Here is a 17,855-nt window from a genome sequence, read left to right as displayed (position 1 = left end):
AATCCCCCCCCCCCCTACATCGCCCCGGGTAGCAGTATTCTCTAGATCCGCCCCTGGGCACAGTTAATGTCCCCTCTTCTATCTGCCCCTCTCCTTTAAAATGAATACCTAATTAACTTACCTTCTTCTTCGCAATGCTGCAGCTCCCAGCCACTGATACACTGGGAGCGCGGCGCACAGTGATGATGTCACCGCACCACTCTCCCAGCCTATCAGAGGCTGGGAGGCAGAGCTGCAGGATCGCAGGTAAGAAGGGAGAGCACGTTCAGTCAGACTGAGAGTCTCGGACAGTCCAGGGAGCCCGGACAGATGGAGAGGTCTGTCCGGGCCCCCTACACTGTCCGGGTCTCTCACAGCAGTACTGGCCGTACCCCCATGATGGTGGCCCTGACCATACCTCCCAACATAGCGAATATCCAAAACGGGACACTGCTCCAAAAGGGGGCGTGCCTGTGTCAATTTAGGGGGCATGGCCACGGTGCAATAGGCATGATTACACAACCTGGGGGTGTGTCCTATGCTCTTAAGTGCTAGGCCACCCCCAACACCCCTCCCGTCCCCAAAAATCGCCCTTCACTTGCTGCAGGCACCAGAGACACTGGCTCACCATGGCATACCACCCAACTTTCCAATCTATCAGGATAAATCTGTCCCGATCAGGGTGGTGGGACAGAGCCGTCAAATCAGGACTGTCCCATCGAAATCGGGAAAGTTTGGGGGTATGGAATAACTGCGAAAGTGTCATCACTCAGTTGCTGCAGAGGTTAGATCATTACGTACCTACAAAGATTAAACCATTCTTTAGCAACAGAGCTTTGATTGCATAATACAGGTCTGGACAAACTGTGGCTCTGCAGGTGTTGTGGAACTACAAGCCCCAGCATGCTTTGCCAGCCGATAGCCAGCCAATAGCTGGGAGGATATGCTGTGACTTGTAGTTCCACAACACCTGGAGTGCCACAGGTTGTCCTGGCCCGATCTAGTAGCTGCCATGCTTTGATCATTCAGTAGCAACAGCAGTTTGATCTTTCCGTAGCTGCTATGGTTCCATAATTAGCAACAGAGGTTTGATTATTAAAAATCTGCAGAGTAGAGATGCTCACTGTCCGTACGTGAACTGGTTTTAGTTTTGGATCTAGATTAGCTTCGTGTTTTGGTCTTGGCCATACCGCCCTTGTGTGTTTTGGTTTTGGTTTTGGATTTTTTAGAAAAAGTCCTAAAACATGCTAAAATCACATAATTTTGCTCTTTTTTTTCTTCCTACATTATTATTATTAACCTCAATAACACTAATTTCAAGTCATTTGCAGTCAATTTTGACCACATCACAGATCTCAATATTATTTTCATACACTTTCGGACAAATACTGCAGCGACCTGGCTGGATGATAAGCGACAGAGCAATGACACAAACACACGGCAGTTCCTAGCACATCTAGGACACATTGGCACACAGCAGTGGCAGAAAAGAAAAATGGTGCAAGATGGAATTGTCCTGTGGCCCGCCCTCCCTGGGTCCGCCCTTCCCTGGGTCCGCCCTCCCTCCCACAAACCGTTATGTTGGATCTTAAAAAGGAATTAAAAAATTGTGAGATCCGAGATCCGACGACGTAACGATGACGTTTTGCCTCGTTTTCAAATCCGAAAAAGCGCGAAAGTACCGAGATGGCTTGGCTCGGTACTCGGATCTGCTAAGTTTGGGTATGTGCGGTTCTCGGGGAACCGAGCCTGAGCATCTCTACTGCAGAGGTTGATTATTCAGTAGCTGCACAAGTTTGATCACTGAGAAGCTACAAAAATCCAATCACTCAGTAGCTGTAAATGGCCGCTAAAGTTTAATCATTTGATAACTACTGAGAATGGATCATTTAGTAGCTGCTGAGGTCTGATAATTCAATAGCTACAGAAGATTTAACATTAGCTACTTGCAGAAGTTTGATCACTCCGTAGCTGCCAGCGCAGTATTCGCAGAAGTGTTATCATTTAATAGCTGCTGAGATCTAACAGTTTAATAGCTGTTGATCATTCAGTATCTTCAGAAGATTGATTATCCAGGGCCTAATTCATTGAAGAACGTAAATGACGTCACGTGCCGTATTTTGCATTAAATTGCTCTGCGCATTCTCTGAAACAGACTATACGCCAGTCAACGCAAGTGTATGGGATTAATCTTCAAGCGCAAAGGACACATACGACAGGCTACGATTTTATTGGGGTGGGGAACCGTCGTATGTACGTAGTCAATGTACAGTAAGGGTGTGCCAAGCTCAAGCGCATGCAGCAACATCTGATTAAAGCTTTGGACATCTCTAAGGTGTGTGTTTTATTGTCATATCACTTGCACCAGCTACAGGTCAGGTGTAAGTCCAGCGTTATTATGATGTTGCGTATACATGCTAGAACATGTGTTTGCAATTAGGAGCAACTGTAAAAATGCATTTTATGTACATTAGACATTAACAACATTATGATAAATTTAATTAATTATAAAAAAAGTTATTATATTATTAACTACATTATTAACAGGTGATAGTAATTGAATACTTTTTTTTCTGTGCGCTCTGTTGAGACTTTATATTCCACATATGTATTGGACGTATCATGCTGTGTGTTTTGTTTGTCTCAATATGACAAGTGCCGTATAAGCAGAGCGCACCTAGACCCGTAATCAGCAAGAGATGTTTCTTCAGATGCGCTTCTCGTGCGTATTCCTGTGCGTGCGTTTAAATAAAACGCACAATACGTTTGTTTTGTGTGTCTTAATGAATAAGGCCCTCTGGTCTACAGAAACTTGCTAATTCAGTAATTGCAAAGCATCGATTATTCAGTGACTACAGGGGCCCTATTATTAAAGCCCATAGGCGGAGCAAAAGGGCTATAGCCCTGGGACCCTAAAATATTAATCAATGCTGCTGAGCACTTTCACTGCGGTCCTTCCCTGACGCGCTGTATCCTCCTTACTGAGGAGATCTCATGAGTCTCACTCTCACGAGATCTCCTCAGTAAAGAGCGTACAGCACGCTGGGGAAGGAAGTAAGTCGCTTGGGGGCGGCTCGGATCACCGAGGGAGCGGCTCGGATCAACGGGGGGGGAGGTCGACCCTCACGGGGGAATGGAGGCCCTCTTAGCCCAGGGGCCTCCATCCCCTTAATCCGGCCCTGATTGTCACTGCATATAAATCCCTCCAAATTTCCATGTAATCACACATCTTGACCTAACTTTTACTTTAACTAGGAATTTTTCCAGCAAATATATTTCCTTGTTTCGTGTATCAGCAAAAATATGTAACATATGTAAGAAACAAATGTCACTTGTCTACCTTCTGTAAGCTCTACCGGGTTTATAAAAATGTAACAATGTAATAATTCTATTTTGGACATCAAATTGTAATTATTTTTCTCTTTGAGGAGTAACATTTATTTATTTTTTTAAACAATAACTTCAAAATCTAATCTTTGAAACCAGAACTAGCTTTTGAGACACAAACAGGCTCTGTCTCTCCTTCAAGGTCTGGACAGTCAATGTTTATGGACAGAAAAATCGTACTCTAAACATTCTTAACAGTTGATATCACTGTGTTCCAAAAAGCTTCAGATTCTTAACCTCACATCATCCCTCGCAACCATTTCACAAGAACAAGATGGAGATCAGCCCAGAGCAGAGACATCGAAGGAGGAGATGGTTGTGGCCATTAAAAATATTAACCAAACTGTGTTACATTTATGTTTATAAGGACAGCTTATTTGATTTTAATAAAGATAATAACAGCACGTAATTTGGTTTGGAAGACACAATTTTTAAATCAAACCTTAAAATTACTTAACAAACAAAAAGTTCAATACTCAGTAAACTAAATGTAACGGTTTAATAAATAACTTAACGGTCTGAGACCGATCTCCGAGAAATGGCAACTATTTCCGTTTTAATTTGCTGGGGGAGTAGCAAATGATTGTCAGAGTTCTCTCACCAGGCTGTAAGATATTCCTTTTGTCTGTGATACACACACAGCATGTACACAATATCAAAATGTCATTTGTTCTGCAGCCCACAGGATGGCCCTCACCAACTGCTCAGTTTAAATGTGCCAGAGGCGAATGCCTCATTCTTATTCTTCTTATGTATTTATATAACACCAATGCAGACAATGTTTATTCATTCCAATTCCATCCTGCTCCAATGGAGCTTGCAATATAATTTCCCTACTACAGACACACAAATGCACACAGGGCCGATTTAGTTAGGAGTCATTTCACCTAACGGATTTAAGCCCAAGGTCCCAGCGTTGTAAATTGGAAAAGCAATACCGAAAGAAGGGGTACAGATTTACACATGATATTCTCTAGAATTGTATGCAGGTGGCAATAAAGTATAAAACCTTTCAATTATGCATGACAGGTATATTTTATCTTGTTACATATCATCATCATTATCAGCTATTTACATAGCGCCACTCAGGGCTGGATTTACCACTAGGCAACCTAGGCAATTGCCTAGGGCCCAGCGGTCACCAGAGGGCCCTCCCAGGGCCGGCGGTGAGACCAACCTTTAAAAATGGGCCGCTACTTATGGGACAGTGCTATGTGCTTGCCCCCCTGGGCTAAAGTCTGCCAGCAGTCTGCTATGGATTTTTTCAGGGAGGGGGCCCCAAACCAGGCAACTAGGGCCCCATGAGGTCTAAATCTGGATCTGGCGCCATTGATTCCGCAGCGCTGTACAGAGAACTCATTCACATCAGTCCCTGCCCCACTGGAGATTACAGTCTAATTTCCCTAACATACACACATACTAGGGTCAATTTGTTAGCAGCCAATTAACCTACCAGTATGTTTTTGGAGTGTGGGAGGAAACTGGAGCACCCGGAAGAAACCCATGCAAACACGGGGAGAACATACAAACTTCACACAGATAAGATCATGGTTGGAATCGAACTCACGACCCCAGTGCTGTGAGGCAGAAGTGCTAACCACTAAGCCACCGTACTGCCCCATGTTACAATGCAAAGGGTGCAAATTAGTGTATTATATTGCACTCAAGTTAAAAACTGGCTGTCTTTTCATCTAACACATAAATACTTGATAACATTATTTTTACACTGAAATTTAAAGTTGATGTAGGACATGCCCTATCCCAACTATAAATCTGTCCCCACATTTTAAATTTACCTCCACCTCCAATGCAACATGGTTTTGCCCAGGTGCAAAAAGTAACTCCTTTTTTTTTATACTTTGCTGTCCTTAATGATTCAGGCCCTTTACATGATGAATGTGTTTTGCCTAGAGGCGTGTAGTGTGCATATCCAGCTCTGTGTGCTAATAATCTGGCTTTGAACACAACAGACAACTAGTATATACCTAATTAGCTGTTAATTTTATGGGTTCGTTTTTATTTTGTTTTATTTTGTATGGTATTTTTGGAAATGATTTGCTGACATTAAGGCAATGTAAAAAAAACCCAGCAATTTACATATATCTAATTATTTTACACCTACAGCAGTGTCTCCCAAGCCCAGTGACCAGTGATATAATTATATCACCTGTGGACCTGTTACAATGTATCAGTCAGTAATGAATAAAAACTGTGCTCCAGCAAGGAGATATGGAAAGCGACACTATTAGGGCTCTCTGAGGACCGGATTTGGTAAACACTGACCTACAATGTTTTAAGGAAGAATTGCCCCCAAAAAGTTAAAATGCATAATGTTTGTAACTGAATCTTATTCAAGTGCCATTCTGCAAAAGATTAAGACAGGTCATCCAGCACCATGTTTTATTGTGTGCCCAAATCTTGCGTGAGCTCCCCCTGGTGGCCAGCCACGGTATCTCACATACTGTCCAGCAGTGTTTTGACCCTCTGAGGTATCCATACTTTCACTGAGAGGAACACAAGTGCATCCTGGGAGTAATAAACTTTATTCTGTCAGACTGGGCTGTGATGAAGAAACAACGTCTTCCCTTGTGGCAGCATCGCTGGTAAGCTCATAGCCCTATATCTGTTACTACTACCTCTGCCAGCAGCTTTGGGAACTCTGACATTTAATATTAGTGCATCCCTAACCGCTCTGCAGCAGCCACACGCTGACATGTGCTCACTTATATTGGCTCATATGCTTATGTTACACATGCATCCTGAATTATGTTTTCTGCATGGTTTATTGTGATGTTCCCATGTTGTCATTGCATCTCCACTTCACTATCATCATCATCAACAGCATTTATTTATATAGCGCCAACATATTCCATAGCGCTTTACAATAAAGTAATAAAACAATACTGGGTAATACAGACAGACAGAGAGGTAAGAGGGCCCTGCCTGCAAGCTTACATTCTATGGGACAATGGGAGATTGATACATGAGGATAAGTACTACATTTTGCATATTGGTCCAGCCAGACTGCAAAGGTAAAAAGTGCTTAGTGGGCTGTATGATACAGCCACACGGCAATGTTGGTCAGAGGGTTGTTGTCTTGTGTGAACTGTGTAAAGGCTGGTAATAGTGTAACCTAGAGGGGTTAAAATATGGTTGAGGAATATTATAAGCTTGTCTGAAGAGGTGGGTTTTCAGAGAACTCTTGAAGGTTTGAAGTCTTATTGTGCGAAGAAGGGAAGGAAGTGGGTGCATCCTGAAAAAAGTCCTGTAGCCGAGAATGGGAGGATGTGATGAGGATGGATGAGAGACTCAGATCAATAAATTAAAGCAGAACTTCAAAATTCAGTACAGGCACAGTTCTTCAAACCTCTTCTTCTAGTCTGGGTCATTGGAGAGAAGGAAGGCTTACCTACATGTCAGTGTAGCGAGCGCAAAACAGAGCCATTGTTAAGAATTATCTGTAGACCAATATGTGGAACTTGGGGCAGCATGGTGGCTTAGTGGTTAGCACTTCTGCCTCACAGCACTGAGGTCATGAGTTTATTCCCGCCCATGGCCTTATCTGTGTGGAGTTTGTATGTTTTCCCCGTCTTTGCATGATTTTCCTCTCTGTGCTACGGTTTCCCCCCACACTCCAAAAACATACTGGTAGGTTAATTGGCCGCTGACAAATATTAACCCTAGTCTGTGTGTGTGTGTGTTAGGGAATTTAGACTGTAAGCTCCAATGGGTGCAGGGACTGATGTGATTGACAAATATTCTCTGTAAGTTTTTTTTCATGCTTCCCTAGACCCTTTATTTCAGTGTGGCTGACAGCAAGACAAATATACACCCTCGTGAATAATCTGTGCACTCCACACTGAGCAATGTATTACTGCTATATACGAAAAAAATGAAATACCCAGGTAAAAGGAATGCAACGTGTTCAAGACTGAAGTTTGAGGACACGCATAAAAATGGACCATCCCTGGGGGCTGTAAATGAAAGCTTTCTACATTAAAATAACCCTTGTCCAATTTGGATGATATTTAAACATGTCCTAATGAAATGCAGCTGTAAGTCAGGGTGGAGACCCCTCTTGAGCGTGTTGTCACCGCGTTCAATAAACCATCCCGGATTGGCAATAATTCTGCATGTCCACTGTTTATTGTATGTCCAGGCTTAGGTTACCTTTTGCAATTATTGCACAACAGGGTACATAATCATATACATATCTCTATCTCAGTTTGTCAGTTTCTGAATCTACTCCATCCTCTCTTAAATATCTGGCTATACCCTCAAAGCCCAAAAAATACAAACCTAACCCTTTTAAATCTTGGACGCCTGAAAACTTGCAGCTAAGGCCAGCCAACCTTAAAAATTCTCCTGATGCAAACCTGGCTCAACGATACAAAGGTTTTAGAGGCTCAAAGAACATTTTTCCTAGACATGAAAAATACATCAAGAGCAACAGTCTATTAGGCAATGATGCCTGGAGTGATTACTGTCAGAGTAGCAACGAGCAACGCATTCATTTCACTGCTTCGGCAGACAAATTTGTTTTCTATGTTTTTTTGGTATTGCGCCAAGGAGGATCTGATAGGGTGGCTAGTCGTACCAGGAAGGTAATATGTGTGTTTTCTGCAGCCTATATTCACTTGCAGTGAGATCCTTCTCAAACACTTTCTAGACATTCTGTGGTTTTTGGCTCTCTAGGAATTTTGGAACCTTCGATGAACTGCCTGAGTACTCTGGATTCTATACATAGAAAACCGCTTCTCAGCAGACTAGACATATTGTGGTTTTGATTATAATTGTGCACACATATTGCTAGGCTTCATTTTAGTATCAGACACTCTTACTGTTAATTTTATACTCAAATTTCAATCACATGGGCTGGCTTTGACTTTCAATGGATTTTAGAAGTTGTTATTCCAGTAGCGATTTTAGGCAGACAGATTATGCAGCAAAGGCACCTTAATTTGTTACATTAAATATACAGATTGCATAAAGATTCTATGGCTACTTATATTTCATTAAAGATTTACAATGCACAGTCTAGGGCAGGCATGGGCAGCCAGAAAAGTTTTGGGGAGCCGCATGGTGTGGCCCTCAAACCTTGAGTATAGCCACACATTACCCATATCCCAGTAATAAGTAAAATCAATAAATTTAATCAAAGAAAGAGGCACCTATCTGCAGTAATATATCACATACTTGCCAACTCTCCCTGAATGTCAGGGAGACTCCCTGAATGTCAGGGAGACTCCCTGAACTAGTGGTGATCTCCCTCACTCCCTGAAGAGTCTGGCATTCTCCCTGATGCTGAGCCAGTACAAGACGTGGTTGGCTTCGCCATCTGTGGCATGATGACACAGTTCAGAAATTGTTTCCTATGTCCATGTATTGATGCCTATGGAGGTGGCCATTTTCATGGAGACCAAGATTTAATCAAAGACTGACAGGTAAGACAACATGACTTCAGTAATGGAGGCAGAAATGTAAAAGACACTTCAGTCTCTGGAGATTCATTAGCTGCTTTTCTTTAATGCATAGCTGCCTACTCTCCCGGAATGTCTGGGAGACTCCTGCATTTCTGGGAGATCTCCCGGGAGAGCAGGGCAACCTCCCGGTTCTCGCCCCAGCAATAGATAAGGTGGGGGCGGGGCTTAATGATGCAAATATTGTGTCATCTTAGCCCTGCCCCTGCTGTAATTGGCCAAAACTGTGACAATTGTTTAGGGGTGGGACCAAAATGATGCAATTCATCAAGCCCTGCCCCCGCACGCCCACCTCCCCCAGGATCTCCCTGAAGCCAACAAAGAAAATTTGGCAAGTATGATATATCAACAATTATTTAAACGATTGTTTCAAGTTATAACAGACAAATTTGACAATAAAGCAGGAAGGAGCTGGGGGCCGTAGGGGAAGCTCGGAGGGCCGCCTGTTGCTCATCACTGGTGTAGGGTACGCACAGCCTACTAAGTCCAAACAGTATACAAACATCCAACATATTGTGAGAAATTATATATTTCTGAAGAACATATATTTTATACTGTAAATACAAAATAATCTACACTATTAGCATGCATGGCTGTTTCTAAGGCATAAAAGGTAACTTTTTGTATATTTTCGTTGTATAAAATGTGCTACTTGGAACCAAGAGATTCGCTTCAAGAACATTGAAAGAGGGTAGAGATATTATCAATGGGTAATTTTCAAATGTTCTCAAAAGTAGAAACTATCAAGTTTGTATTAGAGCAGGTAAGGTGATGCTACTTGTGTTATTTATGAATAAGTAGATTTTTAGTTCAGTAAGGTTTGGTAAAATATATGAAAATAATGTGAAAAATAAAAAATAAATATTAATGATAACACATTTGCAATATTTAGGAATTAATGAGGTTTGGGTATGATGGGGCGTCTTTAGGAAAGTTGTTTTTTTAAATCAAAAAGTGATTGATGATCAAAGGTTTGAGATGACATGGGGCAGCACTGTGGCTCAGTGGTTAGCATTTCTGCCTCACAGCACTGGGGTCATGAGTTCAATTCCCGATCATGGATCATGTGTGGAGTTTGAATGTTCTCCCCATGTTTGCGTGGGTTTCCTCCGGGTGCTCTGGTTTCCTCCCACACTCCAAAAAATACTAGTAGGTTAATTGGCTGCTATCAAAAAATTGCTGTTGTCTGTGTGTGTGTGTGTAGGAATTTAGACTGCAAGTTCCAATGGGACAAGGACTGATGTGACTGGGTTCTCTGTAGAGCGCTGCAGAATTAGTGGCGCTATATAAATAGCGGATGATGATGACTCTGGAAACGAGTAGAGTAGCTTCAAGTAGAAAGTAACAGGATTAACACTTTCCTTATAAGGTCTGGTACACCAAGGAGCTACTTTAAAATAGGATATTTTGAGCTTGATATTTGAACCAGTGAGGAAGATATTTATTTGACAAAAATTGCACAAAAGCTTCAATTGGAAACCTCTGAAAGGAACAAAGATACTTTAGAAAATTGGAATGTTGGTAACAAAGTCCAAAGTTTTATTGGAATTGGAAGAGAAAGGCAGGACCCACTGGAACTTGTCAAGGGACTTTCGATATGTACAGGACTAGCTGAGAGACATTGTTCTTTAAAATGGGCCAACAAATGATCAGATCTTGGTCTTCTTCATACCAGGATGACCAGAGAGCTTCAACTAACTGTGGCAAGAAAAGTTTTTTTCTCTAGAAGGTATTTTCCAAGTGTTGATGGAAAGTAGCTGTTGGTGTCCCAGAGTAGGATCAATGATATGAATAGGCTCTTGAAGCCAGAATACAAACCAAAGGTTTGGTTTCCGAGTCGAGAGGGATGGTCAGAAACAGGCCAGATTGGTAACGAGTGGTCAAAAATCAGACAGCAGGTACGACGATGGTCAGGAACAAGCCAAATTAGTAAAAGGTAATCGGGTAAGCACATAGACAGCAGAAATGGATAGCAAAAATGAAATAATTTCAAATAACCTCAGCCAAGACATTCACCAGAATGTGCAAGTTCTTTCTCAATGGATGCAGTAACAAAGCTTCAGTAGTGTTGGAGCACACCCAACCTGCCAGCCAGCCACTACTTCAGATAGAACATTATAACACTGCCCCACTTCCATTGGTGAACAATCTTTTTACCCAGGAGCTAAGGCATTGGTCTAGTTGCAGGGTCTTCTTGAGCCATTAACTGGTCTAGTTGTAGGGTCTTCTGGAGCCAAGTCACTGATCTAGTTGCAGGGTCTTCTGGAGCCAAGTCACTGGTCTAGTTGCAGGGTCTTCTGGAGCCAAGTCACTGGTCTAGTTGCAGGGTCTTCTGGAGCCAAGTCACTGGTCTAGTTGCAGGGTCTTCTGGAGCCATGGCACTGGTCTAGTTGCAGGGTCTTCTGGAGCCATGGCACTGGTCTAGTTGCAGGGTCTTCTGGAGCCATGGCACTGGTCTAGTTGCAGGGTCTTCTGGAGCCAAGGCACTGGTCTAGTTGCAGGGTCTTCTGGAGCCAAGGCACTGGTCTAGTTGCATGGGCCTTCTGGAGCCAAGGCACTGGTCTAGTTGCAGGGTCTTCTGGAGTGTATACTGATATGCTAGACAGGAACAACAATCCATAAATTCTACTGCAGCTTTTCGTTGGCTCCTTTTTTGTGCTCCTGAGATTCATGTACAAAGCATAACTTATGTGGAGTAACCCAATGACAGATGAGATTCAGAAGTATTCAGCAAAATTAGTAATTATACTAAATACGTTTTATGTTTGTGTTAATTTTACTATAGCCTGATTACAGTCAGAATAAAATAGTCTGGCCATTAGTGAAAAAAACATGTTCGGAAGATGGCAAAGCCTAAAAACAAAAAAAGCTGCTGTCAGTGATTAAAACTTTATGGCATAATCACCTCCCTAAAATGGTGTAGCTACAGGAATGTGACGTCTTGCAGTGCTGAAAGCCTCTTGCTGTACAATGTGTGCTGTACATGTACTGTGATGTGTGTGTCAAGTTTAGCACATTTTAGTTCTTTTTTTTTTTTTAATTTTATGACTCCTGTGTCTATTAATTGTTAAGTTGTGACGCACCAACATTGTCTCTTGTGTACTACAAAAGGAGGAGATGCCTGTAATTGCTGCACAGTGTGAGAATTAGACAAGAATGTGCCAAGAACCAGCAGCTCAACCATGTTCCCTAACTTGCAATTAATGCTGAATAGCCTAAAACTTGCTGAGTGAAATGTAAAGAAATTAACAGGACTGTATTAAATAGGTCAAACATTACAATTGTTTTTGTGTTAGGCAATAATGATTTTCTTTAGCTAATAAACATTGGGATTATAAATAATTTAACATACATAGGGCCTAATGCTGAGTTAATCTTATATTAGTTTGTGTAATGTAAATTCTGAAAATTTGCACGGTGTATGTCCAGAGAGAGAGCCCACGCCTATGCGTGCATGCAGAGTTGTACGTGTTTGACACTTGCTCCTCCTTACAACTGGAGAGGCGGAACGGTGGAGGGAATTGGCGGTCTAACGCAGGCTGAGTCCAGTAAGGGGCTTGTCCGTGCAAATGCAGCTGAGGCACACTGGCACGGTGATGCATGTATATCTGTCAGTAGCAGTATCTTTTGCACCTGCTAGCGTGCAGGTGAAAATCCATGCTGAGGAGGAAGGTGACTGGTACCATTAGCTAGTCACTTCTTATTGGATAATTATGGATTCACCCCTCTCATACCACTTCCTCTCAGCTATATTGCAGGATTGAACAGACACTTAGTTGTGACTTTTTATGGTCAGATTGGAGTTCTGTACAAGTATGTACATTTATTTTATTTGTGTTTTTATTGCGCCAAATAGTGAATGCATGTCTCATTAGTTAACATTTCTGCTTAGGGCACTACATTATAATTGTGTTTGCTATTTTTTTCACTTTGTGTAAAGCTATATGCTGCTGATAATAGCAGCTTAAATATTGTAGTATATGAATTGACATAATATATAAATTAGTGGGGGAGGGAATCACATATAGTACATACTGTGATACTGAAGCCCGGCAGATGAGAGACACAGACAACTTCTTGCTTGAATAAATAGTGCTTTTATTGTTGACATCAACAATAAGACAGCATACTTTCGCCAGGATGACACAAGGAGACCCTAACTCTGGCTAGACACGGTCCTTCTTCCTAGTCACCGGGCAACTAGCTGGCACCGGTCGCACTGCATAATGGAACAATACAGGTTTAAATACAATAAACTCCTCCCTTTGGTCTAATTACCTCATTAGACGCTGTCCACCACCTGTGTATGTTCAACCTAGGAGTCTGTAAGAACTTAACCCCTTGGACCTCACCTGTACCTGTGCAGGAGAGGTGTGGCAAATAACCCTCTTTGTCATAGTACATTGTACATTGACTACATTGTGAGAATAAGGATGACAAGTAAAGTACAAACCTGAACATTTTCTTTATTGTTTACCTTTATTCATTTAGTGTGAAGGCTGCTGGCCAACATACTTGCAGCTTCTCATCCCCAATCCATAGAACTAAAATTCTGCTCGCTCCAGTGTCTGTACGTTGGTGACTGTGACCGCAGAAGAACAAATGACGAAATCATAGGAAGGGCTGTTATCTGAAGACAATAGCTGAAGAAATGGGGGGGGGATGAATGAACAGCGCACAAATTAATGGAATGGATGGGTGGGCGAACAGTAAACCAATTAGTGGAAGGATATCAGATTAACACTACACAACTCTTTTCCTGTAAAGTTGCTCAATGACCGGGGGAGGGAAGGGGGAGTAGAAAGAGAACAACAGATTAATGTGAAATAACCTAGTTAGCATTACATGACAGGAATGAGTGAGCGACTAACGGAAGCCCCGAGCACTTGAGGTCACAGTACGGTAATTAATAAACTGTACACAACACAGAAACACGTCAAGGCACCTAACCACTTTCTTTAGAGCAACATTGCGACTTAGATTGAATGAGAGTTTTCAAACGTATCTATAACACCGCATCACCTGGCACAGACGTGGAACAATTCTTGGCAAACCTGTCAACAGCCGGCTCAGAATACACCTGTGGGATTCACTTCTCCAGCTAATAAGACTTCATATCCAGATTTGTGGATTCAGTATTCCTCCGGCTAACGGGACATCGCGTCCGGAGCTGCTTTAAAAATCAAGGGCCTGAGTCATTAGGACACGTATTCGCGCTCCTCACTTCAGTATTCTACCCATGTATTTAGGCTTTTCGAACTCACACATTCAACAAGGTACGGAACTCAAGATACGTGCGCTGATGAATTCGGGTGTGGGTCTGCTGTGCTCTAATACACAAGACGATGCAGGATAAGTCCAATTCCAATATAGATTATAAATTCGCAAAATGAACGTACAAGAAAAAAAAAAAAAATTGAATTAATGTCACATGGTAATAATAAAGCCGTTAATGATAAAACAGTTTAAAAAAAAAAGTGTTTTTTTTTTCTTTTACATTTTTTTTTTCAATGAAACACATTTATTAGAATGTTGTTAATGTCTGCTGAACATAAAAATAAAGTTTACAGTTGCTCGTGATTGAAAACTCATATTACAGCATGCATACAGACTGTCATCATTGATCGGGACTTAGACTCGCCTTTTAGGTGGAGCAAGAGATACAACACAAAAACAAGTAATTCTGACATGCGTAGGGCGTTTCAGACGTGGCTGCATGCGCTCGAGTTTTGGCACACCCGTACATTAACGACGGCAAAATGCCCCTTTCCCGTCCAGTTCACTCCCAGAAATCGTACAATAGGCTCAAAATCGGCAGAAACATAACTTGATGAATCAGGCCCCAAAAAGTGAGATTGTAGTTCTACTATAAGCCAACAATTTTGGTAATTGGATACAATTGGTTTACAACACTCACCGGTAACAATATTCTCTGTGAATGCCCTCCGGAGTAGTCTTTCTGATATGATCATATCCCACAAATTTTATATATAACAGCCTGCGCCTGTTGCCATAAAACAGAGTTCCAATACAGCTACATTCTTTATTCATATGTACCAATTATGCATTAATTGTTTGCTTTTAGCAAGTGTATAGTTTTGGAATATTTATTGTATTTTCCAATCAAGTCTCCTGCTCTTTAAACCGTATTCCTCCCTTCTCTAAGCATTCACCAATAGTCGCTGCAAGGGCTTCGACCATTTCTGTTTCTTTTCCATTGTTTGGACGATTCTCATGTCTCCCCATGATCGGTCCACCCTTTCTTCTTTACCCGTCCATATACTTGTATTCACCATCCTGGACCTCCATTCATGTAGATCATCATCACCATTTATTTATATAGCGCCACTAATTCCGCGGCGCTGTACAGAGAACTCACTCGCATCAGTCCCTGCCCCATTGGGGCTTACAGTCTAAATTCCTTAACATACACACACACACAGACTAGGGTCAATTTGTTAGCAACCAATTAACCTACCAGTATGTTTTTGGAGTGTGGGAGGAAACCGGAGCACCCGGAGGAAACCCATGCAAACACGGGGAGAACATACAAGCTCCACCCAGATAAGGCCATGGTCGAGAATTGAACTCATGACCGCAGTGCTGAGAGGCAGAAGTGCTAACCACTGAGCAGTTGCCTTGTTCTATCTATTTATAGCTGTTTCTAGTACAATGTTTCACTCAGATTTGTCTTCTGACCATACATCGGCTGTCAGTCATCCCTAATTCTATCCATTATGATCATGTTCTTTCTTAAATCTTTAATCGTTTCATGCATTTCCTTCTCCTACATGCATTTTAGGTTTCTTATTTCAAACTTATGTTTTCATTGCCTAATCATTCAATTTAACACTCCAATCTCTACAGTTCCCTCATTCATATATCCGTTTGATTCTTATATCAGTTCAAATGACCCTACTTGCGACATATAGGTCTATATTCCTCAGTCTTTCATTCTATGACATAACACTTTCCCCATCCCCAAGTCATACATGTCCTTCTCAGTCCATATTTGAGTCATTGTACCATTGCCTTATTCAATACCAGTGTCCCCTGTCCTTTATTCAATATGTATTCCAATTTAAACAGTATTTTATGGTATTAATATACTTGTTCTCCAGTCTCTTGTCTTTTATTTGCATACTTGTTTCATCTATTAATTTTTTTAGATTGACATATCCATTCCCCCCAGTCCTCATCAAATATATACCCATATAGGTTTACCCAAGTCCATATTCATTGTTTGCCAATTTTTTCCAGTCCATCACTCCATTCAAATACCAGTCCATATTTCATTTACACCCATTTCTTCATTCAAATTGTATACCAATTGCCCTAACCCTTAAAGTCTTTCATTCAGATTGTGTATCCACATCCACAGTCCATCTTTCGCTCTATATAGCAGTTTCTCTTCAGTCTTTCATTAGATTCTCATATCTATTGCTCAGTGTCCTTACTATTCCATTTCTATACTTTGATTCATAAACCTACTTTCCATTCAATGATATACACGATGGCTCAGTGGTTAGCACCTCTGCCTCACAGTACTGGGGTCGTGAGTTCACTTCTCGACCATGGCCTTATCTGTGTGGAGTTTGTATGTTCTCCCAGTGTTTGTGTGGGTTTCCTCCGGGTGCTCCGGTTTGCTCCCATACTCCAAAAACATACAAGTAGGTGAATTGGCTGCTATCAAAATTGACCCTAGTCTCTCTCTCTCTGTCTGTATATGTATGTTAGGGAATTTAGACTGTAAGCTCCAATGGGGCAGGGACTGATGTGAATGAGTTCTCTATACAGCGCTGCGGAATCAGTGGCGCTATATAAATAGTGATGATGATGATGATCATCCTCTAGTCCTTATTAATTCATATGGCTGTCTTGTCTTACTGTTATTCCTATATCACCAGTCCTTAGATTCATCTACCCACTTCCCCAAGTTTGTTTTTTTCTTTGCTCAGATCATTTACTTATCTTGCCATTCCTTTTCTACCGTAGATTGCTTTTTCAGTCTTAATCCTAATTTAAATCTCTACTTCCTAGGCTCCCGTATGAAGATAGAAAACATTGCATATCGAGATCACTTACTTCAGCAGATTAGGGACTTAGAGACGACACATAAATCCAACATGTCTAGGGACCTGTTAAACAAGCTCAAGGAGACGAGGGCGGCACTTAACAAATTACTTTATGATAAAGTGAAACTTGACTTCCAGAGATGTCGCCATCGTTTCTTTCGCTGGGGAAACAGCCCGGGAACAATGTTGGCTAGGGCTCTGCATAAACAGCGAGCTAAGGCTTACATTGCCATGATTAAGGATAACAATCACCGGGAGTGCAAATTAACTGCTGACATAGCTGGTGCATTCCACACATACTACACCAAATTATATAATCTCGAAACTCAAGAACCTGCCCCTATAGATGCCACACGCTCAGCTCAGATTGAGGCATATTTAAAGGAGATCAGTTTTCCCACTCTCTCAAGATCAGATAGAGATAAACTGGGACAACCTTTCACTGAAGGGGAGTTGAGGGAGGCAATTAAATCAACACCTTCGGGTAAAAGTCCGGGCCCTGATGGCTTTTCCATGGCATACTCGCACCCTACCCTAGGGCTCACTCTTATTAAATGGTCTAAGTTAAGAACTCTTACTCATATATCATCTTTAATATCCCCACTAACGCCATTGTTCAATAACCCTAAGTTCCCCCCTGGAACTACTCCATTAGCGTTTAACCTGTGGTTGCGAGCAGGAATCCATCGTGTCGGCCAGTTGGTGGGAGCTACTGGGGTCCTCTCATTTGTAGAGATTCAATCTAAGTGGAAACTACCGAATATAGAGATCTGGCGATATCTCCAGCTTAAACATTTTCTCTCCTTTAGTCTCTCAAAACATGATATTAATAGGAATCTGACAGTCTTTGAATCCCTTTGTAGCAAACCTCACCACACCCCACACTCCTTATCGACTATCTACAAACTCTTAATCGAGTTTCGCTTTAGATCTC

At 41.8% G+C, this 17,855-nt stretch overlaps 1 protein-coding gene across 6 annotated transcripts in view; it reads left to right on the top strand.

Moving 5' to 3' along the window:
* Nucleotides 1-5,886: 5,886 nt before the first annotated feature.
* BEGAIN (brain enriched guanylate kinase associated) overlaps nt 5,887-17,855 on the top strand; it is a 363,458-nt gene continuing 351,489 nt past the window's right edge. For all 6 annotated transcript variants that reach the window (XM_075191895.1, XM_075191890.1, XM_075191894.1 and 3 more), the window contains exon 1: nt 5,887-5,969. The gene's annotated coding sequence lies outside the window, so the exon portion shown is untranslated. The remainder of the gene's footprint in view (nt 5,970-17,855) is intronic.

This window comes from Mixophyes fleayi, chromosome 12 (genome assembly GCF_038048845.1).
Source record: "Mixophyes fleayi isolate aMixFle1 chromosome 12, aMixFle1.hap1, whole genome shotgun sequence".
Lineage (NCBI taxonomy): Eukaryota > Metazoa > Chordata > Amphibia > Anura > Limnodynastidae > Mixophyes > Mixophyes fleayi.
This window is presented reverse-complemented; position numbering and strand designations above follow the sequence as displayed.